This window comes from Bubalus bubalis, chromosome 16, assembly GCF_019923935.1.
Source record: "Bubalus bubalis isolate 160015118507 breed Murrah chromosome 16, NDDB_SH_1, whole genome shotgun sequence".
NCBI classification, from domain to species: Eukaryota; Metazoa; Chordata; class Mammalia; order Artiodactyla; family Bovidae; genus Bubalus; species Bubalus bubalis.
The window spans coordinates 30,153,190-30,179,297 of NC_059172.1; the positions used below are offsets into that span (position 1 = coordinate 30,153,190).

The 26,108-nt window shown below is 51.8% G+C and overlaps 1 protein-coding gene across 11 annotated transcripts in view; it reads left to right on the forward strand.

Annotated features, from left to right (window-relative positions):
• The window catches only part of GDPD5 (glycerophosphodiester phosphodiesterase domain containing 5), a 90,661-nt gene that overhangs the window by 8,476 nt on the left and 56,077 nt on the right, over positions 1 to 26,108 (forward strand). For 8 of the 11 annotated variants that reach the window (XM_044929359.2, XM_044929354.2, XM_044929356.2 and 5 more), the window contains exon 2: positions 13,857 to 13,938. The gene's annotated coding sequence lies outside the window, so the exon portion shown is untranslated. Of the gene's footprint in view, positions 1 to 2,941; positions 3,088 to 13,603; positions 13,705 to 13,856; positions 13,939 to 26,108 lie in introns of all 11 variants that reach the window. The other 3 variants (XM_025266403.3, XM_025266402.3, XM_044929355.2) reach the window with 2 other exon arrangements.

Below are 26,108 nucleotides of genomic sequence, written 5' to 3' on the forward strand. Positions count from 1 at the left end.
CCGGACACCCAGTTGCACTGCCTGCTTGGGGCCCTGTCCCACCTGGGAGAACTAAAGAATGCCAGAGGTTGTTTTTTTTTTTTTCCATCTCTGGGAGGGTACTGGGGAGACATTGGAGGCCTCTGTGTGGCCCTCACCAATAATTGACCCCATTTAAGTCAGCTGCCTCTGTTGAAAGCCAATCCAAGAAAATTATTTCAGGGAAGTTACCAGGATGGGTTTCAGAAGCAGAGAAAGTCACATTTGAGCCCTGGCTTTGTCACTTACTGGAAATACAACCCTGGGAGAGTCATTTCAGCTGTGCTTTTTGAGCACTGGTGTTCTCTTCTGTAAAATGCGCAAATAGGATGTGCAACGTCCTTGGGGAGGTTCTGAGAAGTGAATGAAGTGCTTGGTGTATAGTTCACAGTGCCTAGCGTGTCATGAGTGCTCACACTGGCCGTGGCTGACCTCACTGAACTCTGCCTCCTGCCTTCATGGCCCAGTCCTGCTCCCTGCTCCCAACCTGCTCTGAGTGCTGGCCCGGGCTGAGAGAGCGGAGGACTGCACACTTAGTAACATGCCCCCCTGCAAACCCCTATTATGTAATCATTTGTTCCAGCACATTTAGAGGGGACTCTGAGGGGGAAAGAAAGACTGCCAAAAGGGGTCACTGGCAACAGTACCTGGTCTCCTCTGCTCTGGCTCAGCAAGGGAGGGTGTATGAGCCCAGAGTGAGCTACTCAGACAACGGGGTGTGGCAAACCAGCAAAGGGAGCACAGCTGCAGGGGGCCGGTTCCTGCCCAGGGCTGCAGGTGCCCCAGGAGGAAGTGGTCAGCTATCAGGACAGAGGCTCTGTCCTGCAGGAGAGGGACCCAGGTAACCCAGGAGCCCCAGTGGTGGAATAAAACTTCCACTCCCTTCTTTCCTCCAGTGTCCCATTGGGGTTTCCCACTGGGTGAACCTCCCGGAAACCAACAGCAGATAACTCAACACCTCAGCCTCCAGGGGCCCCGATGCAAAGTGGGCTGGGCCCAGAGAGGCAAACAACAAACGCAAGGCTTTCAGGTAAAACCTATGAGGTGCTCTGGACTCACCCTCCAAGGGATACAGTTTAGGGCTCATCTTTGATACTTGAGTTTATCCCTCTCAAAGGGGATCTCAGCCCCCACCCCAGAGCATCCCATCTTCCACAGTCCTCTCTGAGAGGAGTGCTGGGGGCACCCATCTTTCTATTTCTGCCAAATTTCCACCACCTCTTTGAGACTGGTGCTCAGGCCCCTGGCCGCCATTCCCACCACTTGGCCCAGCTCTGCTGCCACTGGTCCTCAGAGGACCTAGCTGTGAGTTTCCAGCGTGTGTCTCTGTCCCTTTTGGTCAGGAAGCATGGAATAGTGGTTAGAATACAGGCTCTAAAACCGGACTTTCTCCTGAAATCCTGACTCTGCTGTAATATGGCTGGGGGACTAACCACCGTGTCCCTAACCTCCCTGTGCCTGGGTTTCCTCGTCTTTGAACTGGGAATAGCAGAGAGTACCTCAGAGGGTTGTTGTGAGGATTGATGAGTCAATGAATGGAAAGTGCCTGGGACGGTGCCTGGTGAGCAGGAAGTGCCCAGGAAATAACGGTCTTTACCATTATCACAAATAAGACAGTGGGAGCCCAGAACTCACGATGTGGCTGGACCTTTAATGAGAGGCTGGGGACCGTCACTGCCCTCAGTCTAGACTCTGCCCCGGTGACGAGGGCTGTGACCGTTCCCCACAGCCTGACCCCGCTGTGGACACTTACCTGTCAGTTACCTCCCCCCGCCCCCCCGCCACGTCCTCCCCTGCAAATCATGTCCTGTGAGAAGTGGCCTCCAAGGCTCAGTGTCTGATAGCAGTCGCCAGTCCCCCGCAGATACCGAGGGATGACCGTAATCAAATAACTGATTTAATGTGATAAATGTCCAGGGTGTTTTGAAAATCAAAATGGATATTTGTTTGTTTTTTTTTTCTGCTTTAGAATAAATGGCTTATTTGTCAAAAAAAAAGAGAAAAAAGCAGTTGGATGAGATGTCCCCAAGTTCTACCACCAAGTCTGCATGAAGAGCTGGGAGGAAGAAGACTTGGGTGTCGCCACCCTGGAGAAGCCCCAAGGCTGGGGTGGCAGGGAATGGTTAGGGTGTGGGTCAAGTCTCTTCCTCACAGGGCAGGGCAGGCAGCTCTGAGCAGGATGCAAGCCAAAACACAGGAGCTCGGAAGAGAATGAGAGAAGCCGGGGGGCTTCATGGAGAAGGGGGCATTTGAAATGAATCTTAAAAGATAGGCTAGGAACTCTACTGGTCTGAATTGGGTGGGAAGGGTGTTCTAGGAAGAGGAAGCATAAGGCTCGGAGGCGTGGCCCTAGGGTCTGCAGCAAGCAGAGCGCCAGGAAGATGCTCCGGGGTAGAATGATGCTCCAGGGTGGAATGATGCTCTGGTGACACACATGGCTTCTGGAATCAGACAGACATGCGTTTGAATCCCTGCTCAGTTTCTCATTGAATTATTTCTTATTCTTTGACTGTGGGCAAGTGGCCTGGCTGCTCTGGCCCTTTGCTTCCCCAGCAGTGGAACAGGGCTAAGCCCTCCCAGGGCCCGGTAGTGACTCGGAGATTGCTGAGCGTGGTTGGAGGAGCCAAGCCTCCCCTTCACTTGTTGCTGCAGAGGAGGCAGGGACCTCGGGGCTCACCCTGTCCCATGCCTCTTCCCCCTAGGTCAGGCTGCAGGTAGCTTCCAGGGTGGTCTTACCAGGGACAGCCTTATCTCAGGAGTCAGGCAAAGGCTACGGGGAGGCTGGCGCCAGATGAGCTCAGGTGCATAGTCAGACAGAAGATGTATTGGGCCATATTGCGTGGAAAGTGTCTGGAGGCCTTTGGGGCGTGGCGTTGTGGGGACAGCAGGGCAGTCCTAGAATGCAGAGCCCTCTCCTTAATAGCTGGCCACCACTGAGCACTCCCTCTTCTCCCGGATGAAAATCTCCTACAGACTGAGGAGGAGCAGCGAGATGCCAAGGGTGGATGTGGTCGTGCCTTGATCTCTTTGCAGCCCAGCTCTGCCTCTTTAGAGCTTTGAAGACACTGGGTAAGTTACTTACACTTTCTGAGCCTCAGTTGCCCACCTAGAAAGTAAGGGTAAACAGAAGAAAATGGTAGCCACACTTACCTTCCAGGTCTGTTTTGAAGCTAAAATGAATTCATGGATGAGATGCGTGCATGCGTGTTAAGTGACTTCAGTTCTGTCCACCTCTTTGTGATTCCCTGGACTGTAGCCTGCCAGGCCCCTCTGTCCATGGGCTTCTCCAGGCAAGAATACCGGAGTGAGTTGCCATGCCCTCCTACAGGAGATCTTCCCGACCTAGGGATCAAATCCACATCTCTCATGTCTCCTGTATTGGTGGGAGGGTTCTTTACCACTACCGGCACCTGGGAAGCCCTGATGGATAAGATAGCATCTTGTATTTTTAAAAAATATTTATTTATTTGGCTGCTCAGGATCTTCCTTGCATCATGTGGATCTTTCATCGCGATGAATGGACTCTCTCTAGATGTGGCATTTGGGCTTAGTTGCTCCACGTCGTGTGGATCTTAGTTCCCTGGCTGGGCATCCAACCTGTGTCCCCTGCATTGCAAGGCAGACTCTAACACTGGACCACCAGGGAAATCCAAGCATCTTGTATTTTAGAAGAGACTCCACAACCACTTTCATCCTGTTTCCTTTCTACCTGTACTGTCCGCTTCTAATGCTGCTTCAGGAAGTTCTTTCTTGTGTCTAACTTAAGTCCACCATGCTGCAATTGGAACCTCCTTCCTTTTGCTGAGGCCTGTGCAGAAGCAGGCTGAGCCCATTCTGTACAGAAATGTGCCCATCAGTACCTGCAGTGAGTGAGGCAGGGAACAGCAGAGCAACTGGGTGTTGTTTTCAACCTCTGTCTTGGGAGCCCAGTTGTCAATGGCCAGTGCCTTCTGACCAGCATGATGTGGGGGTGGGTGCCTCATCTTGACTGTTTTCACTGTTCTTCCTCTCTGGGTTTTATCCATGCTCCAAAACGGGGACCCAGGGGTAGTGGAGAGTGCTCTGGGCTAGGTCTTGAAGGCCTGGGTCCCAGCACCCACTTGACTCCTGACTTGCTGTGTGGCCTGAAGCCGGTTAGCAGCCTCTCTGGGCCACAGTAGGTCTATGAGGATGTCTGTGCCCAGGGTCCCAGATGTCTCCAGTAAAGATGGATACAGTTCAGCTGAAGCCCCCCTTTCTGTTTCTCATTTACCTAGGCTCCCACCACCCTGGGAAGTCAGTAAATTAGGGTCCTGCTGATGGCAGTGGTGGTAGGAGCTGAGCTCACCCCTCAGGCCGGGGCTTCCGAGAGCAGGAGGGGCACGTTTAAGGTTAGACAGGGAGTGGGGATGGGGGGATTCCTGGTGGGTAGGGCAGCACCTGCCTCCTCAAACAGGGATTTTGAGAGCCTGGATTTCCTCCTACCCACCTAAACTCATCCCACAAAAGGTCAGTTATATTTGTCGAGTCCCTCCTCTGAGCAGATCCTTTCCCACGTGAGGTCTGTCTACGTTAATCTCTCTTTTGTGGGTGGGGTAACTCAAGGCTCAGAGAGATGAGGTGACTGGCTTGTCAGTGGGACCAAGGAGCCATGGGGCTCTTGATTCTGCCTAGCCCCTACCCCCATTCACACCAGGCCAGGCATCTAGGTCCTCAGCAGAGGAGGACCACAGGGGTTGTCATGCGTGAGGCCGTTTCCAGTCTGGGAGGGCACTGCATGGGCTGTGGGAGGTTGCCCAGGGCTCCTGGGACTGCCCTTTCCCTGGGAAGAAGTTGGTCAAGGAGGTAGAGGGATCGGGAACCCAGGAGTTCTGGGTTGCAGCTAGTTCTCAATGCTCCTGTGAACTTCAGTGTTTGTTTTCCTGGAGGATCAAGACTGATTTCTCTTTGGTTTTGATCACAGGATAGTTTACCTTTTACAAAGCAGTTTGCTATTCATGATGTCACCGAACCTTAGCGGCCCTCTGTGAGAGGCAGCGTGGGACTTGCTTGGGAGGGCCAGAGAGGGGGAGCTCTGGAGTCAGGCAAACCTGGGTTTTAATTCTGGCTCCCACCAACTTTCTGCCCTCAGGCATGTGAGTAACCAGCTGAGCCTCAATTTGCTCATCTGTAAAAGGGACAATCATTCCCCACCACAAATAGCAGCAGCTATCTTGCTGGCTGTGTGCATTAGATAAGGTCTGTAACCACTGGTCCAGTTCCTGGTGCAGAGTAGTACTTTAAGTGATTTTTTTTTTTTTAAATCTGCCCCACTTTTTGAATGGGAATGTGGAGGCTCAAAGAAGGAAGGTCACTTGCCTGAGGTCACATGGTGATTTAGCTTGGTCCTCCAGAATTCCTGTCTGTGGCTTTTTTCTCCAACACCTCCTTCACTATCCTCAAGTGACCCAATACTTCATTAGTCTATCCAGGTCTTCAATGTGTTACACTGTCCGACGAGGCCTGGTATCCCTTCCCCCCAGCGCCTAACAGCACTTACCTGGCACACAATAGGCACTTTCAAAATGTTTGTGGGGATTTCCCTGGCAGTCCAGTGGTTAAAACTCCATGCTTCCAGTGCTGGGGGGATGGGTTCCATCCCCAGGGAGCTAAGATCCCCATGCAGCTGAAGAAAAAAAGAAAAAAAAAGTTTGTTCTGTGCATGAATATGTTGATGAGTTGGTATAAAAATGTAAAGTGTTAGTTGCTCAGTCGTGTCCGACTCTTTGCAATCCCATGGACTGTAGCCCGCCAAGCTCCTCTGTCCATGAAATTTTCCAGGCAAAGATACTGGAGTGGGTTGCCATTCCCTTCTCCAGGGGATCCTCCTGACCCAGGGATCAAACCCAGGTCTTCTGCATTGCAGGCAGATTCTTTCCATCCCAGCCTATTTTTTCAGGCAGCTAAGGCTTGTGTCCCTGGGGCTTCCTCCTACTTCCTGTTCCCTTTAAAAACAGCCGTCTAATAGTTTGGGTTGGAAACCTTTTCGAAAAGGAGTGATGGCTTCCTTTCCCTGCACGAGGCCCACGTGGTTAACTTCCTGGGATGGTGAACGCTGTGAACACTGACTGCTTTGCTCAGAGAGCCAAGACCAGCTGAGACCCCACAGGTTTCCTGCACCCCGTGACCCAGGACTGTTCACTTGTTCAACAACAGTTTCTGCCTTTGTGGGTTCCTGACTCTTCTCTCCCTGCCCACAGATCTGCCTCCAGTGGTCCAGCACCTCTTTTTCCTCCCCTCTTGCCCCTGTGTGTATTTCCTAATTTGCTGCTCCTACCAGTTGGGGACTGAGAAATGGGACAACTGAGCTTATTACTGAGCTTATTAGAATTGCTTCATTGATTCATTCACTCGTAGCTATTCAACTAGAAATTTTTGTCCCTGGGTCTTGCATCCATCATCTATCCATCCTGATTGAGGACCTCTGCAGTGGCTTGTGATCAATCAAGACATGACCACACCCTCCCAGGAGCACACACAGGTATATCATGATGTACACAGCACATGCCGGCCCAGGACTTTACAGTTTATAATCCACCTCTGCCTGCAGCACCACACTGCATTTTCACAGCAGCCCTGAGCATAGCATTATCTCTGTTTTGCAGACAATGGAAACTGAGCTCAGCTGGAGGAGGTCCCTTGCCCAGTGGTCAGCAGTGAGCACAGAACTTCAGTGGGAATTCAGGTCTCCAGCCTGGCCTGTTACCTCTTCCCTCTCCTGTGCTCCGTTTGCAAGCCCTGTGATGCCCCGTTCATTTACTGCTTCTGTCACAAAGCTGGGGCAGGATCATCTGCCTCTGGATCGGCCAGCGGGGAGTGTGGGCTTGCCTTTAGCATGCATACTAGTCCTGCAGTGGGCCTGGGCCCACCATCTGGTCCACACTGCCTGGACTGTGCTCTGCGGAGCCCTGATTCCCTGGGATGGTTCTGGGCCCCAGGACGCCTAGATTTGGGAAATGTAAGGTCACATAGCTCAGAGCAGGGCTTCTCAGGGCCTTTACTGTGTTGATGTGCACGAGGGATCCCCAGCCTGTGGCACAGGTACCACCAGCCTTTCCCAAGCTTGCCTGAATACGCGGCTGCTTTGTTGCAGAGCAGGGTCTGGGGGCTGATAGCCTGGAGAAAACACACGGGAGAGCTGATCTGTATACCCTCACTTTCCAATTTGGCACAGAAGGCTTCAGCTAGAGCTTGTTTCTGCCCTGGGCAGCTTGCCTTTTGAGAGAGGATCTGCAGGAGGACCGTTTAGCCCCAGGAAAGAATTGGTAATAATGGTGGAGTTTCAGGCAACAGGAGGAAGTGAATGGTGGAGATATTTTGATTCTTTCATCCACCAAACACACATCTCTCAGACGTCTCCTGGGTGCCAGGCACACAGCCAGCGTTTGGAAATGCCAAGATGTGTCTGACTAAGAACCTTTCATTTCATTTCCTTGGGCCCACTAAGGGTTTTTAAAGAAAGACAAATACTAGCCCTAAAAGAAAGAAGTGTTTTTGTTTTTTATTGTTAGGGGTCTTCATGGGAGGTAGGTGGGTGATGCAGTTACTGCTGAGTTCAGTGGCTCTGTAGTCCCTGGTCCAGAGGTGGGTAAGGGAGACAGTTTCAGGAACATTTACCCTAGACAGAGTTAATATTGCTCCCATATTACAAATGAGGAAACTGAGGCTCAGAAGTCAAGTTGCTTACCCATTTTCACACAGAAGGAGTTCCTTGATGTTGTCAGGAGTGAGGGGAGGCTCAGAAGAGGGAAGGAGCACTTTCCTTGGGCTCTGTTGGCCTGAGCTGGGCTCAGGAATCTGGAGTTAGTCTCTGCACAGAAGAGCAGAGGTCACCTGGGGGTTGGAGGGGTAGACAGGCTCTGGCCAGCCGGGAAGGCCATTCTTGGAAAGGCAACAGCCTGGAGCACAGGTACAGAGGTGGCAACCGGGTAGGTTACACCTTCTGGACCCTGTGTAGAGCCTGGGGTGATGGAGGCAGAGGGAGGAGAGGTGGGATGTTGGAGATGGGGCTGGAGAAGCTGAGCAGCTCCCAAGGGTCCGAACACCAGCTGAGTGGGAGCACCTTGAGGGCCAAGCCATTCATCCCGGTGTCCCCAGCACCTGGCTGCTGCCGCCCGGAGGTTTGTGGACGGACTGGACTCTTCCATCGTGGGATCTTGGACGAGTCCTTTCCTGCTCTGGACCTTGCGTTGCTCTTGCTCATGGTTGGGCTCAAGGTCACCTAGCATGTCCCTTCCAGCTCTGAAGGGCTCTTGGGAATTCTTGGCATGTGTGCAGGGGAGGACCAGACTGTTTCTCCCCCAGCTTTGAGGTCTCCTGGGAAGCCCTAGCAGGGCAAGGGCCAGACATTTGCCAGGGCAGAGGTCAGGCTGACTCTGCTGGAGGAATTCAGTCCTCATTCTGTCTTCCTTTCAGCATCCAATCTGCTGAGCTCAGGATGAAGTGCCATGCTGTCCTCACAGATGGCTTTTCTAAGGCCCCAAACTGGGTGGCGGAGGGGAGTTGAGCTAGACAGGGGTTGCGGGTTGCCTGCATGAAGCAGCTTGGTGCAGGATAGGAAGCTCTGCTTCTTCCTTCTGTGTGAAAATGGGTAAGCTACTTGACTTCTGAGCCTCAGTTTCCTCATCTGTAAAATGGGAGCAATAGTAACTCCCACACTGGGCTTCTTTGAAGATTCAATGAGATAAAACTTGTGAAAGCATATAGTAAACTGACCCTCGCCCCCCACAGTCCCCCAGCCCTCTGGGGACTCACCCCTTTCCCAGAAGTGCTCCCGGGTGGCCACTCGCTAATCTCCATTCAGGCTTCTGTAGGGTATACTTTATCCAGGCCAAAGCTATCGGAGCCCATGAATTATGTACATGTTGCACAGGTAGGCCAGGCCTGCATGTTTGCACTCCTGTGTATGTGTGCCTTCTGACAGGAGGAAAAGCAGTGCTAGGTCCTGGGACCAGACACCACCCCTCCCAGCTGCACCCCAGAGGCCTGCAGAGTGTTGAGTCTGGCCCCTGGGAAAGGGTGGGGCATGTGTCAGAATGCTCCTTCCTCAACATTTCTTTTCTGCTCGCAGACTGGATTCAACAGGCTTCTCTTATCTGGGGGACTCTGGCCTGTGTCCCTGAGGGCAGAACAAGACTGTCACCCTCCCTCCCCTCTGCTTCCCAAGAGGTGTCAGTGGGAGCAACTCAGGTCTCTGGTGTGGCTGCTGCTTTATTTCAACAGGGCCTGGGATACCCCTCTGGGGGGCCTGCAGCCTGTCACACGGAGTGCTTGGTCAAAGCCACCTGTCCAGGATGGGGGCGCAGAAGTATAGGGCTGGGCTGCACCCAGCCTCCACTCCCCAAGAGCTCTGAGGGTCCCTCTCAATGCCCTTGTTCCTGAGTGGCTCCCAGATGGTGTTCTGGCCCCACCAGGGCTGGGGGTTAGAGGTAGACAACTGGCATCACAGATGTTCCCTCTGCTTCCATTGGCACAGGGTTGGGGGCAGGGGAGGGGGCGGGCAGGGAGAAGGATATAGAGAGGGGGCAGCATAGACTTAAGGAGTTTATTGAAAAGAGAGCCCAGTGAATATAAATATCTATTCTCTCCCAGCCCTCCGGCTTAAAAAGCCCTGACACACCTGGATTCTTGTCCCAGCTCCACCCCTTACGTGTGCAACCTTGAATCTGCGACATGGCCAGTCTGAGGCTCGGCCTAGGCTATAAAGCTTCTGAGGTTGGTGTGAGGTCAAATCAAACTACCCAGCAGGAGGGACACCTGGTGCCAGGTACTTAGTAGGCCACTGATTTGCAGAAAGATTTAGTTCTAGCCCAGAACAAAGCAACCGGTTTTTTAGATACTTGGTCTGTGACCTCTCTCTAAGCAGGAAAGAGGAAATTTCTCTTAAGCTCCATAAAATGATCAGGGCAGCTTAGATACATTCTCCACTCATGAGCCCAGCAGGGGAGGCTCTGAGTCACCTGGGCATTCTCTCTGGGATGGGGCAGCCCTGACTGCATTCTAGCCAGTGGCCTAGGGCAAGTCCCTGACCTCCTTGTTCCTGTAGAAGGAAGGTAAGGGACGCCTAACTCTCAGCATTGTGGAATTACCTATACAACTCTATTGAAGGACTTCCCTGGTGGTCGAGTGGCAAAGCCTGTGCTCCCAATGCAGGGAACCTGAGTTCAAGCGCTGGTCAGGGAATTAGATCCCGCATGCCTCAACTAAGAGTTTCCATGCCACAGCTAAAGATCCCTCATGTTGCAACAAAGACCTGGAGTCAAAAAAAAAAACACACACACACTCTATTAGAAAGCAAAAAGCACCACTGATTCATAGTGAGTGCAGGCCAGTGGCTCAGGAAGCCAAGGCTGTGTTTGTTCCCTGTTCTGGTGACCAGCAGGCTCTGTGACGCCAGCTCAGTGAAGCCTCGTTTACTTTCCTTAATGGGACAGCTGGTTAATTAGCCTCTGAGTATTTCTGACAAATGCCCCTGTGAACTGACCAACCCTGGATCAGCCCTCGCCAGACCTTGTCACTCCTTATGCTTAGCTGGCCAGCTTTGGGCATGAGGCCATGACCCAGCATCCCATCCCCTGATTCTCGGCTCGTCCCTCAGATGACCTGATGGAGCAGTTGCTGTGCTGGCGACGGAGAGCAGGACAGAGCTCTGCCCCTGAAGCCTGGTTCCGGGTGGGCAGAAAGAGAGGATTTAGAGAAGGATCAGTGGCAAGGACTTGGTCAGGGCATGGAGGACAGTCAGTGGGAACAGTCCTGCCTGGCTCTGTTACCAATTCCCTGTGCCTTTGAGCACTTGACCTTTCTCTCTCTGGGCCTCAGTTTTGCATCTGAAAGAGCATGTTGGGGAAGGTTGTCCCAGGAAGCTGTGAGCTAACATGAAGCAGTGTGAGTCAAGGAATGATCTCTGAAGCCAGCCAGGCCTGGAGCTCTCACCCTGGCTCCTCCATGTCCCAGCTTTGACCTTGGACAGGTCCCCTAGCCTTTCCAGACCTGTCTGACAGGTGTATGCTGGTCCTGCTAGCCCAGGGCAGATGCTGATAGTGGACGCCCTGCCCAGCAGTGTCTGATGATAGTGGGCCTCAGGGCAGCTTCGGCCCATCCCCACCTCCTTTCCCTAGGAGGAAGTTCCCTAGGAACTCTTGCCCCCAGCAGATCTGGGGGGCCGCGGACTATTGCAGATCCCAGTGCTGAGTCTAGTGAGCTGTATGTAATGCTTGTGCAGGGGACTCCAGGATCAGGATGGAGCCAGCCATCCTCTGCCTCTTAACGGGAAGGGTGGGGAGTGCGTACGCTAAGCCCAGCCTCGGATCTTCAACAGCACCTTGGAAACTTGGTTGTTTAGAACCACGGAATCTTTCTGTCCCCAACTCTTGGAAGCACTGAATCATGGAACCCTAGAATCTTGGCTCTTTGAAATCAAGACTTTGAGAAGCAGACTAGACTCAGAAGTAACCTCATGGATCCTCTGATTCACATCTCCCTCTAGCCCAGGCGACCCCTCTGTGGACCCCTGGTCATCCAGGGTCAGGGCGCCCTCATGCAGGCCTCAGGCTTGAGTCGGGTCACCAGGCTGCCTGCCACCTCCTTGTGGTCATGACTGACCCCAGGCCCATGCCCCAGGGGCTGGTAGCACTGACAGGCAGCTGGGAGGGAGCTCGATGCTGCTCAGCTAAGAATAGAAGGCTTTGTGCGATTTAAGTAGCAGCCTGATCATATCAGGCCTCCCAGCCAGGCCTCGGAGAGCTTAGGAAGCAGGATCTGAGGCTACCTTGAGTCCCCCCTGGGTGAGGGAGGGAGAGGGTGGGTGGAAGGTGCTGGGGCAGCCACTGGGCTTCCCTGGGAGTTCTCTTCCGTTTCCACGTGGTGATGATTTGACTTTTTCCATCAGGCGAAGCTCTTTGCTCCTCCCTTCTCCTCCCTGCGGCTGGCTAGGGAGCATCACTCAGCATTCCCCTAGGAAGGCTGGGGAACATCTCTTCTGGGAAGAATTCAGACAAACAAACCAGCCTCTGAGAGGAACAAACAGATCGATGAAAATGGCATCGTCTGCAAAGAGAGCCGATGATGGCGGCCATTTATTAAGCACCTACTGCATGCCAGACCTTGGGCACAGCGTTTTGTGTCCTTGCCCTCTCTGACCCTCACAGAGGAGGTAACTGTGTCCCCGAAATACAGACGAGGACACTGAGGCCCAGGTAGTACTTGGCAGAGCTGGGATTGGGACCAGCGACCGTCCCACCTTGTCTGTTCTGGAGACAGAGGATTCCTGAGTTAGGGGAGAGATGAGAGTCGGGGTTCTTGGAGAGAGCCCTGGGCATGGAGGGCTCTGTCTCTCAGTGCAGTTGTGTCATTCCAGTACTGGATTGCGAGGCGGGATTGTGATCCTATCACAACATAGGCGAGGCACTGGCCCCTGTGTGTAGAGTTGGAATGAAACCAAACCCCTTCCTCTTGGAAGTGGGCAAAGGCTGCCTAGGGCGGGATCACGAGGCTGCCCCTTCTTTTTTAAATTTTAATATATTTGTGTATTTGACTATACCAAATCTTAGTTGCAGCATGTGGGATCTAGTTCCCTGACCAGGAATTGAACGCGGGCCCCCTGCATTGGGAGCTTGGAGTCTTAGCCACTGGACCACCAGGGAAGTTCCAAGGCTGCAGCTTCTGATTCTTGCTCTTTTGACCAGTAGTGTCCTGGTGCCCTTCTTGGCAGGTCACTGGTACCTCCCACCTCCCCTCCCTCTCACAGATTATTCCCAGTGAGAACTGGAAGGAATTCTGGGTAACCTTCTGATTGTACAGATGGGAGAACTGAGGCCCCTGAAGAACAGGGATGGCCCGAGGTCATGAAGTAAGTGAGCCTGGGAACGTATAGTAGGTGTTCAAGAAATTCTTTCTTCAGGCCAGGCCAATGCTTGTTCCCCTGTGGGGTGCTGCATCTGTGTGGAGATCGTGGGGGCCTGGAGTGGGCTGGGATCTCAGCTGCATCCTGAGAGTCAGGAAGGCAAGGGCCAAAGGCCCCGAGCCTTTGTCTGTATGCCCCAGACTCATCTATGCTTGCCCCAACCCTGCCCAACTCAAAAGTCCCCTCTTCCATGAAGCCTGCCTGGACTATCCCCTCTAAAACCTCTCCTAATCTCCCTCTCTAACCCAAGAGTGGGATTGTGGTTCAAAAAAACCATAACTTAAAATATACTATTTTAATCATTTTTAAGAATACCGTCGATAGTCTTAACTGTATTCACATGTTGCACAGCAGGTCTCTAGAATGTTTTCATCTCAAACACCTGAAACTCTGTACCCACTAAATAATAACTCCTCATCCTCCCACCAGACCTTGGCAACCGCCATTCTCCTTTCTGTTTCTATGAATTTGATTCCTGTAAATACCTCGTATAAGTGGAATCATGCAGTGTTTGTCTTGTTGTGATTGGCTTATTTCACTTGGCATAATGTCCTCATGGTTCATTCATGTTGTAGCATGTGATAAGATTTTCTTCCTTTTTAAAGCCAAATAACATTCCATCATATGTATATACCACATTTTATTTACCGATTTGTTCGTCAATAGATCCTTAGGTTGCTCCTGTCTCTTGCTGCTGTGGAAAGAGCAGGAGTTTTGAGGTTGAATGGGCCTGGGTTGGATTCCTGGTTTCCAGCACCAGTTGAGCGGTAAGTCTGCTATTGCTACTGGGTCACTTGATATTGTACCAGATTAAATTGCTGCAAGGATTAGAAATGGTGCATGAGAAAATACCCCAGCTCGCGAAGAGCCACCAGTGAGTGGTAGGGGGATTCATTCTTGTTATCTGCTTTCCTCCTAGGCACAGATCCCTTTGGGGCTTTGTAGGACCCACATACTGAAGTTCACCTCAGCCCCCATCCACCAGACCAACTCAGCATCTGGTGAGTCTTGGAACGGTGTCACTGGAGGTGGCCTGGATGGGAGGGGAGTTTGGGGGAGAATGGATCCATGTATACGTATGGCTGAGTCCCTTTGCTGTTCACCTGAAACTATCATAACATTGTTAATTGGCTCTACCCCAATACAAAATAACAAGTTAAAACAACAACAACAGCAACAGTGTCATTGGAGAGCACCTGGGACCAGGGACTTGTCCAAGTTCACACAGCTAGGCCTTGGCCATGCCAGGGTAAGAATAAGGTCTCCTGCCTCCCAGCCTGGCACCTTCCCATTGCAGGCTCCAGGATCCACAGGTCTTGTTCTTAGGAGGCACTGGCTCTCCAGGATTGATCCTGCAGCGTGCAGGGCTGAGGGAGGTGGGGAGCAGGGAGGCAGGCATCTCAGGCTCATCCATGAAGGGCAGAGGTGGGTGGCATCTGCCAGGCTTCCCTCATCACCGCCTTCTCCAGGTGACGAGGGGGTCACGTCCAATTCATTTGCATGGCTTGGGCTCATCTAAGGCCCTTGCCTTGCACCTGGGAGCTTACTCTGCTTTCATTCACACTCACTCAGCTATTCTTTGTGCATCCCTACTCTTGGTTGTTTATTCTGCAACCACTCCCTGAGGCCTGCTGTGAGCCTGGAGACCAGTCGGACCTTGCAGGCCCTCAGAATGGCATGGCAGTGAATAGTGTGGACACAGGCTAAACTCCCTGGGTTCAAATCCTGGTCTGCTCGTTACTAGCTCTGTGACCTTGGGCAAGTTGCTTAACCTCTCGGTGCCTCAGATTCTTCTGCTTTAAAGAGGAGATAATCATGTTCTAGTTACTACTGTTATATAACAAATCACCCCCAAACACAGTGACTTTATGTAAGAACAATCACTTGATTACCGCACAGTTTCTATAGCTCAGGATTTAAGATGGGCTCTGCTGAGCAGTTCTGGCTCAAGGTTACCCATGTGGTCTCTGGGCTTTGTTTCTCTCTGAGCTCATCTGTGCTTCCCCACAGTATGCATCCCATTTGATGACCTGGCCTTGGAAATCTTGTAGCGTCACTTTAGCCATCATTCCTAACCCTCCCGGATTCAAGTCGGGGGTGATAACATAGACCCCACCTCTCCATGGCAAGAGTGTCAGAGTTCTAAGGAGAGCGTGGGGGCTGGGAGTTATTAGTGCCAATGTCTTTGGAAATACAGTCTGCCGGAAGTGTAAGAGTAAGATGAATCAAAACACAGGAAATATCTAGAACAAAGCCTAGGCATTGTAAACAAATGGTAGCTATACATAGTCAAGGGTGATTTTGACCAGATGCAATTACTCATGATATGCTGACTTTAGGACCTGACTCCTACTGCTAACTGGCAGCATTTCCCATTTAGGTACTGAGGGATCTATAGGAGTTCGACAAGCCGAGGCTAGTGGGAAGGCATTCCATGCAGGGGGAACTGGTTGTGTAAAGGTGTGGAGCTGGAGAGTGGAGTCCCTGGGGCAGGGACTTAGGCCCACTTGGCTGGGGCTCCCATGTGTGGGAGGCCAGGATGGTGAGTTGAGGCTGAGTTGAGAAGAGTGCACTATTGGGTTGGCCAAAAAGTTCGTTCGGGTTTTTGCCATTTGGCCGATGCAACATAAAAGGTTTGTTTGATGCTATGGGTCCCAGGGAGCCCTTGGGTAAAGTATGAGGGGCTGGAGTGCCCCGCTGGAGGAGCTGCTTCTGCGTTGGCATCAGCAGGACTGGGGCGGGGGTGTAGGGAGAGAGGACAGAATGAGGGGACTCATACCCAGGTGTTTGCCTGGGGTGTTTGCATCAGTTTTGCATGCGCTGTGCACACCGCCGGCTTGCTTTCCCGCCCCTTCCAGTATATTGGATGCACGTGTGCATGCATGCGCAGTCGCTCAGTCGTGTCCAACTCTTTGCAACCCCATGGACTATAGCCTGCCAGGTTCCTCTGCCTATGGGATTCTCTAGGCAAGAATACTGGAGTGGGTTGCCATTTTCTTCTCCAGGAGATCTTCCCAACCCAGGGATCAAACCTGTGTTTCCTGCGTCTCTTGCATTGGCCACCTGGGAAGCCCAGTATATTGGATACTTTGCTGTTTATTCTCTGCTTAGATTGGCTCTCCTGCAGAGGAAGGTAGAAGATTGCCACCCTCTGGGAGGATGATTACCTTGGAGGAGGATTCTGAAGGAGCCTGGCAGCTGGCAGGGCCAGAGAATGTCCAGTGGCCACCTCCTCTGTCCCCACGCCCTCATGGAGAGCAGCCCCTGCACTCCTCATTATCTCCCCTTCCTCCTCTGCCACATTGCCGGGTCCAAATGGAACTGACCCTGAGGGTCATGGTCCCCAGCCCCACTTACATCACAGGTGGGGAAACTGAACGCTGCTGATGTGCTCCACATCCCATAGGAAGTGAATGGAGGAACCCACGCTGGCCTTCCGAGTGGCTGTGGCCACGTTCAGTGGTCCTGGAGGCTCCTCCCTGCCAGGCCCTCCACTTGCCACTCTCCATCTGCCTCTGAGGTCAATGCATCCCTCCTGAGGGAGGTCATGGCTGGGAATATGATTTCAAGGAAAAAAAAGAAAGTCTTAGCAGCCGTGTGGCCCTGCGTTACCTCGTCTCTCTGAGCTGTGGTTTTCTCATCTGTAAAAAAAAGTGTGAGAACACTGGCCCCAGCTGGGTTGTCTTAAGGATTAGATGAGCCCCCTATGCTGACCTCTTATCTTTCTGATGCTGGGGCTGCACCTGGAAAGGAAGCTGACAGGGGTTACTCAGATGTGACGTTTGAACTAAGATTTGGAGGCACGGCAGGGCTAAGGCTGAAAAAGGAGGGGACCTTGATCCTGAAAGCTCTGAGCTGTGATTGGGCTGTGCAGCCCTCCCCTGTATATGAGAAAGTGTCCAAGGGGGAGATTGGGGTGCTGTCCCTTCTGGGGGGCAGCCTCCTGCCCCTAGCACTGAGAGGAAGGATGTGATGAGGGAGGGCTTCCTGGAGGAAGAGTTTGTGGAAACTGAGAGGGAAGGAAGAACTGAGGCAGATGGTGGTTCTCTGGGGTCTTGCCTTCCCCAAGTCCCTGCGCTGCAGCTGTGAGATCCAGCCCTGAGCCCTCACCCAGCCAACCTTGACTCCTGGAGCCCATGATGCCCAGGGAGGCTAGTACTCCAAAGGAGACAGCGGTCCTAGTCCATGCTGCTTCCAGGAAGCTGTGTCTATGGGGCCTGTCTGTGCATCTGCACATACCTCCGCAAGCCCGTGTGCTGATGCTGAGTACCCATAAGTATTTGCCTGGAAATGCATTCTTGGTGTATTTTTGTATGTCTACGTGTATGCATTTGCAGGCCCCATGTGACACCTCCTTGTAAAAGCAGACAGGTTAGAATGCGTCTAAAAGGGGACAAGGAGATCAAACAAGTCAATCCTAAAGGAAATCAACCCTGAATATTCATTGGAAGAACTGATGCTGAAGCTCTAATACTTTGGCCATCTGATGTGAAGAACTGACTCATTGGAAAAGACTCTGATGCTGGGAAAGATTGAGGGCAGTACTGGGAGGCTCCCGGAGGAGGTGTCTCTACCCAGAAAGCTGGCTGCAGACAGCAGGGGCAGAGGATGTGGCCAGGTGGCAGCCCAGTGCCGCCCTGGGTTCTGCCAGCCCCAGGGCCTCCATCCACACTGGGTGTGGGGAGGATTGGGGGTCCTTACCTGCAGATACTTTTTTTTGGCCTCATTGTGCAGCGCATGGAATCTTAGCTCCCCAACTAGGGGTCGAAGCTGGAGCCCCCACCAGCACAGTCCTAACCACTGGACCACCAGGGAAGTCCCCTGTGAATACTTTTGACCTCCTAGGAGGCAGAAACCCTACAAACTCAGAACATCCTGGTAAACCAGGTCCCAGGTCAATGGTTGAAGCTTAGGACTCTGCAGGGTTGGCTTCGCATTGCTTTGTCTCCATTGCTCACCAGTGACTTCATAGATGCTTCAAACCAGCAAGGCCTGGGAAGGTCAGGACATTGATTCGCTTGCTTCCAAGGGTCCATGACCAACCCCATCCCTGGACCAGCTCCCAATTACTGGGAAGTCCTTCCTCTGGATCTAACCTAAGTCTTTCCTGCTGCGTGCTCCCTTCTCATGAACTTGTTCAACCCTGCTCTGTGGAGCCAAGCTCATCAGCAGGCCTCTTTGAGTGGCGGCCAGTATTTTTACAACTTGTTTTCATGAAGTTGGTTTGAAGTCTCCCTGCATTCCCAGAATGTCAGACCCGCCCTGATTCACAAGGATTGACCAAAACAGGATCTGTGCCAACGAGAAGAATCTAAGGACTTAGTCATCCCCCTTGGATCATCTTCATATTCTCCTGCTTTCCTTCCAGTAAAAAAAATAAAAAGAAAGATTAGCTCAGATGGCCAGGAGGGATGTAAATAGACTCAGATGATACTGATGGTGGACAGGAGAGGTCAGTGTTCAGGCTTTGCAGGGGCCTGTAACCTCAGATATGCAGATGACACCACCCTTATGGCAGAAAGTGAAGAGGAACTCAAAAGCCTCTTGATGAAAGTGAAAGAGGAGAGTGAAAAAGTTGGCTTAAAGCTCAAGATTCAAATGAAGATCATGGCATCCGGTCCCATCACTTCATGGGAAATAGATGGGGAAACAGTGGAAACAGTGTCAGACTTTATTTTTCTGGGCTCCAAAATCACTGCAGATGGTGACTGCAGCCATGAAATTAAAAGACGCTTACTCCTTGGAAGGAAAGTTATGACCAACCTAGATAGCATATTCAAAATCAGAGACATTACTTTGCCAGCAAAGGTCCGTCTAGTTAAGGCTATGGTTTTTCCAGTAGTCATGTATGGACATGAGGGTTGGACTGTGATGAAAGCTGAGTGCTGAAGAATTGATGCTTTTGAACTGTGGTGTTGGAGAAGACTCTTGAGAGTCCCTTGGACTGCAAGGAGATCCAACCAGTCCATCCTAAAGGAGATCAGTCCTGAGTGTTCTTTGGAAGGACTGATGCTAAAGCTGAAACTCCAATACTTTGGCCACCTCATGTGAAGAGTTGACTCATTGGAAAAGACCCTGATGCTGGGAGGGATTGGGGGCAGGAGGAGAAGGGGACAACAGAGAATGAGATGGTTGGATGGCATCACCAACTCGATGGACGTGAGTTTGAGTGAACTCCAGGAGTTAGTGATGGACAGGGAGGCCTGGCGTGCTGAGATTCATGGGGTCGCAAAGAGTCGGACACGACTGAGCAACTGAACTGACTAACTGAACTGACTGAGCTCAATTCAAGCCTGTGTTCTGCTGCCTGCCACCTGGGGGTCTTTGACAGTCTCTGAGCTCCATAGCCTCATTTCTGAAATGGGAAAACAAATGGAACCTACCTTGTAACTGTCTGGGGTTGGGGAATCTAGAAGCAGACCCTGAGACAAGGATTCATGTGAAACTGAGTTACTAGGAAGTTTTCTGGGGGAAGAGGAAAGGGTTGGGAATTACTAAGAGCATAAGAAAAGTGGAACCAGAAACAGAAGGAGCAGCAAGAGCGTGACTTCAAGCCAAGCCCCTGGGAGGGGAACTTGGCTGAGCTCCCAGAGCTAGCTGCCAGGGGCGAGATCGCTGCAGAACTTAGACCACGCCCAGGGGGGTCCCTGGTAAAGGACCCCTGAGGCGCGGCTGTGCCCACAGGAGAGGGGATTTAGGCAGTTCTGATGGCAGCTCACCCATACGCCTCCACAGGTGTTGGCTCTCAGGAGGAGCAGAGACCCAGGTTGGTGAAGGGGTCTCAGGGGATGTGAGTGGGACCAACAGAGGCAGAGTTCTCCAGGCACAACCTGGTTCTGAGGGAGCACTGTTAAGTGTCAGCTCTTCCCTCCTGTTAGAAAGGGGGTGCACAGTGGGTGCTCCAGGGTCATGTGGTCAGCAGCCAGAACCATCTTCTGAGAGCTGCCCCGTGCTTCTCTTCTGCCCCCAGCCCCAGGCGCAGTCTCTGTCCCTCAGCACCCAGAGGTAGATCCCTCAGAGTGCCCCAGCCCCCAGGACTCTCCCTGACTGCTTGACTTCAGGTAGTGGCTCCAGCCCTAGCAGGGGTGACATCACCCCTGATGTCCTGATGTCACCCCTTCTAGAAAAGTCTGCCTCTATGCCACCCCCACCTCCAGCCCCACCTGCACTGCAGCAGGGACTGGGGTCAACCGGGAGGTTGCACAGAGCCATGGAGCCCTGAGCACCAGGGAGGAAGTTGAGGCCAAGGGGCCCATCCCCCACCTGAATTGAATTTGGCTTTTCTTCCCAGCCCAGCCCACCCACTCCGCTGTGTCTACTGGACTTTTTCCATAGAAAGTGCTCAGGGATGGCTCGTTGAACTCGTGTGGGTCAGCGTATCCCAGGAACAAATAAACAGAAGTGGTGCGTCCAGGACTCTGACTTTGATGGCTTTAACTGGTGATGTCAGCCTGGGTCGACCCTGATGGAACTTGTCCCAGTCGTTCTCCTGCACCTGTGATAGCCCAAGGGATGTCACCCTAAGCTGGCCTCTCCACTCTGGCCTTTGAGGGTCTAACCCCACGGAGCATGACAGGTCTGGATTCTAGTCTGACTCTTTCACCTGCTGTGTGACCTTGGACAAGTCACCTGCCCTCTCTGAGCTGCAGTGCCCCCTGTTTCTCACCAAAGTTTTATACATGCCCACCTAAAAGCAGATGGTTTCAGCATGGTTAATCCCTGCTTGATTCATACCCCGAGAGGTGGAGTGATTTGCTTCTGCTCATATAACAAAAAGGTGAAGATGAGAGGGCCAGGCTCCACTCCCCGCAGCCTCCCATGCCTGCTTATCTGAGCACCTTGACCAGCTCTGCTGTGGTCCCTACCAGCTCCAGTCTCATTCGGAACCTGAGCTAACCTCCCAGTGGCCAGGATGAACTGAGCCAGACACCAGAGTGGTCAGTCACTGCTGTTGAGTCAATTAGCCCCTCGTACCACATATGATGTAAGAGGTTCCATGCTCAGATGGGCAGGATCCTGATTCACCGGGCTTAATGTCTAGTCTGCTGCAAAGCTGTCTCCCCCATCCTGAAGCTCAGGGGACCTGCAGACCCCAGGGGTGAAGGTGGACATAGGGTGGAGGGCCCAGAGGACGAGGTGGCCTGAAGCGCCTAGTCCCAGGAGCAGGCAGGAGGGGCTGATGACTGGTGGGTGCAGGGGAAACAAGTCTGCTTATTCTGCCTAGGCTAGGCTGGGGGGTGGCTTTGATCCACCGCCAAGGCCCCCCTGGCCCTCTGGTCCAGGCCTCCCAGGGCACACCGAAGAGTTCAGGAAATATGTGTTGGTGACTGGATTTGTGTTGTCTAGACGCTTGGGAGTCAGATAAAGTATGAATCCTGGCTCTGCCGCTTGCTTAACTGTGCCCTTGAGCATGAGACCTAAACCCTCTTGAGCCTCTGCTTTGGCATCTGTAGAATGTGCTGTAATGCGAGGTTAAGAGGGGTAAGCGAGAGGACAGACAGGGAATGTCGGCCTCATACAAAGCCGTGGCCGGCCCTCCATAAATGGTGGATGGTGTCTTCATGGAGGGACTCCGCATGCGCCAGGCCAAGTAGGAAACAGAAGACAAACAAGGTCCCATCGCATGGTTCGGTAGTTTGCAGTTTACAAAGCCCAGTCAGGTCCTGCTCACCGGGTCTCCCCTAAGTCCCACGAGGCCGTCTGGGCTGAGTTGTGGCATCTCCATCTGACAAATGAAGACCCTGAGCTTAGAGATGAGGCCGACCTGCCTTTCAGTGTCCCGGCCACACTCAGAACCCAGGTCTCCCTACTTTCACTCTCCTGCATGTTCCTCAGCCTTCCCCCCTTTAGAACCCAGGCCCTGCCTTCTGGAAGCTCTTCATGAAAGATGCTGGGAAGGTAGAGGGCAGGGAACAGGGAGAGTTGTCAGCTCAGATGTCAGGGGGCTGAGGGTGCATCCTGGTGGCTTTAGCCCAGAGTGGGTCACTGTGACCGGTAGGCCCAGAGTGAGGGGACAGGAGGGGGCATGGGTAGAAGTAAGCTGAGGTGAGTGCAGAGAAGGAGAAAACTGGTGCTGGGGCGCATGGGTTGTTCCCTCTGTCTGATCCAGTGGGCACTCCCAGCCTGGTGAACCAGCAGCAGCTGGGCCCTCCTATCTGGGTCCCTTTGCAGATGGGGCTGGAATGTCAGGGACTTTAAAGAGTACCAGGTCTGTGGGAGATGGCCCTCAAGTCATGGCCTCGGCCCTTGAGGGTGTATGAGTCAGCTCCGGAAATAAGGCCCATGTCTAAGCATGGGGACCTTTCATGTAAAGAGCACTTTCTAAAAGGCAGACTTAGGAGGACAAGGCTGACTTCACCACCCAGCTGATCCTCAGCGAGGAGGAGCCACCAGCTCAGGTGGCCTGAGCCCCACAAAAGTGAGTTGGTGGGCAGGGGGTCAACAGATAGGTCTGGTCTAGACTTTTCCGGGCCCAGGACAGAAGTACAAATGGAGGCCACACAGTCTCTGTCATATATCGGGAGGTTACAGAACAAACCAAGAAACTATTAAGTAAGATAGTTTCATTGTCACGCTTTGTAAAGTTATGGTTTTATATGATTGAAAGGAACCAAATTTCAAGGAGGACAATTGTTCTTACACATCCGGGCATTTTGTTGGTGGGCCGGTGGAAATTTGGATGAGTAATAAGACATATTTCATAAAATATATTTTGTTGTCTTCATGTTAGCAAGATCACTATAATTGTTATAATCAAGATTTTCACATCATTTGAAAATTGTGTATTGATAGTAATCTAAAGGATCAAAAATAAAATGCAGTTATATTTAAAGTATGTAGAATTTGAATAATTTCCATAAAAAATGTAAATTAAATATAAAGAAAGGAAATTTTATATTTTCAAAAATTATTTTATTCCTTGAAATTATCTAGGAAATTAAAACTATATGCATCATAATTAATATCTAATTTTAAAATATAATTATTTAAATATATGTGATATAGTAATTAATTCAAAGTTTTGAAAATTTTATAAAAATGAAACTATTCATTTGTAATGAAACTATTCATTTTTGTGTTTAATGTCCATCTAGTTGTAAAGAATTAGTATCACATTTCGTGTTACATTAATCTGAGTAATATGAATTGTTAAATACTGTAAGATGTTTCTCGGCTGCCATGTGCATTTATTGTGAATACCACACTAATTCATGAGTACTTTTAGAACCACAAATTGCAACAGGGAGACAAGCCAAAAAAAAAAGAGGATGCTCAGTGTTACTGGGAAATGGATATTTTGTTATGTAAGACGTTGCTGCTCTCTGAAAGGATCAGACAAGTTTGATTTGTCTGCCCCCCCCTCCCGCCACAAGCATTCTTGCCACTTAGTCCCCTTCCTCCTGCCAGTAGCATCCTGCTTCCCCCCACTTCCCTCCCTCTACCCTACGCTCAAGCCCGTCAGCAACTGTGCATCCCTCAGACCCTCATCTGGACAGAGTCACCTTTTGTTCCTGAAACCCAAGGAATGAAGAGTTTCTCTGGGGCCTGAGCTGTGCTAGGAGAGCAGAGTAGGCTTGTGGTCCCATGGATGTTGTGTGACGGAAGCTCCTGTATGTTCTGTAATATGTTTGTAAGCATGTGTTTGTGATGTGTGGGGCTCAAGGTCATGACCCTTCTTCCTTGAGCCTAAGGGTGGTACAGGAGACGTCTTCTTGTCAATGAGATCCCGGCCCTGTGCTAACAATAGATAAACGACGGTGCTTGCACTACACCTGGAGCTTAAATCTAGGTATTGGCATCCACTGTTTCCATCTCTTTCATATAAGTTTTTCTTCATTTGTTTAAAACCTATATTCACATCCTCCTATCCTTCATTTCATTGTAGAATATCAGGCCATAGGGCTCTTGCAGTACAACCCTGTGATCCTCCAGGTGAGGGAACTGAGCCTCAGAGAGGCACACTGTTGTACGTAATATCACACAGCAGAGAAGCTCTCTGACGAGGTTTCCCAGTGCAGACAATGGGTATTGCATTTGAGTTTCAGGCAAGATCTGAATAGGTGTCGCTTTGTCCCAGTCAACTTCCCTTCCTTCATCAGACTCTGCCTGGGGAGAGTCTTCATCAGCACCTGCCCCGGGGAGCTCCTGTTGGGGGATGAGGGTTCTGTTAGAAGAGCCACTTCCTGTTTGGGGCCAGGCACTTCCTTCAAGTGACTCACAGGCTCCCGCTGGCCCCGTGCTGGGAAGCCAAGGTTGGGGGTGGAGATGGGCCTGGCCTGCCTCCTCCCTTGCCTGCTACCCAGGCTGGGTGACCCTGAAATGAAGCAGTGCCACAGAATGGATGTAGAAGATGGGTGATGGAAGGGGGATGCTAGACCATTCTCATCCAGACTGGCAGGCAGGGCTCTGAGAGTGCGGGACAGCTCAGGCTACAGTGGGCACGAGGGCAGCCTCCACATGCAGCCTCTCCCACACACATCAGGTTTTCAGGTGCCCGCTGCCCAGTGGAGCTGGGATCCCCACAGGGGGAACTTGGGATACTTTCTCTGTCTTGCAGGCCAGTGAGGTGTGGTGGGAAGAGCAGTAGGTCGGGGGTCATGGACTTGAATTTCTGAATCAACTTTCTAGTGACCTTGTCAATTCCTGGCTGCTCTCCAGGCTTCAATATCCATGTCTGTCTGATGGTGGAGGGCTTGCTGGCTGTGACATGTTGTGGCAAATTGTTATTGCAGGATTTATATTTAAGAGATATGGGTTTGAATCCTGCCTCCGCCACCTTGCTGAGTGTGTCTATCTCTCAGAGCCTCCATTTTAAAATTTGAAATGATAATCATCACTTTAAGCAATTTACATAATTTAATCCTCACATCAACCCTATGGGGGTAGGTTTTATTATGATGAGTATTGTTTTATACATAAGGAGATTGAGGCCCAGAGAGGTTAAGTAACTTGCCCAAGGTCACACAGAAAGAGCCAAGATTTTAACTTAAGCAGTCTGACCCCAGCATGTGTGCGGTTAACAACTATGTTTTAGCTACTTAAATTGTGGTCTCTGGACCTGCGGCATCAGCATCACCTAAGGGCTTATTTAAAAAAAAAAAAAAAAAAAAAAAAGGAGTAGAATTTCAGCCCCCAGCCTAGACCTACTGAGTTGGACTGCCTTTCAACAAGATCCCTAGGTGATTTGTTTGAGAAGCCCTGCTCTATTTATATCCCTCTGTCACTTCGGCCTTAGGATCATTGTGAGAGATGAAGAAAGTAAGTGTTCTCTAAACTGTAAATTGCAGTGCATTCAGGGCTCTTTGAGAAACCTGGGGGCTGGAAGTGGAGGCAGGACTGGGGGCACACCAGGAGTCCATCTCTCAGTAGCTGGATGTCATTTCTAAGCTGTCTGTGAGCCCAGTTCTGTCCCCCCACCCGGCCAAGGCTGAGTTTTGGCAGTGCCTCTAGCTGGTATGTGGCTCCAGGCCCTGACTGGGTTGGAGAAGCTCCTCATGTCATCTTGGTATTGGGCTGGACCACAGCTTGAGCCGCCCCTGCCCTGGGTCCCACCCTGGCTCTGGCTCTGACTCTCTGGGTGACATAGGCAGACCTCTGGCCCCACCAACCTCAGTGTCCCCTACTGGGCAGTGTGGCCGCATCCCCCAAAGCCTGCAGTGCTGACCCAGCACCCTTCTCCTCTCGCCATGGCCTGTCACTACCAAGTCATCTCCCCTCCCAGTTCCTGGGCAGGAGGGCCGAAGGAGCTGGCGATGGGGGAAGCGGTGCATGAGTCAGAAGTCAGCCGCATAATTGCGGTGCTCCAGATCCCGCCTCCAGCCCACCCAGCCCTCCCTCAGCAGCTTTAGAACAGCTGGTTTGGCGTCTACCTCCAAAGAAGCAGGTCTCTGGGCAGCACGAACAGGCCTCTGCCTCCTGGGAGCCAGACAAAACCCCAGGTTTCACCCCAGGGTGGCTGGGCCTTAGATCATGTTTCTGTGGGTCCTGGTGGGGGCAAGAGTGGTTCCGGAGCAGGCTGTACTGGGTTAGGGCCGGTTTGTGGGCAGCACGTGTGGAGGTGCTTGTGTGGGATCTCACAGTCCACCACCAGATCACGTGGGCTCCCCCACCCACTTGGCGGCTTTCCTAGAACGTGAACTGGATGTAGCCCATCCCTGGTCCCCATACCCAG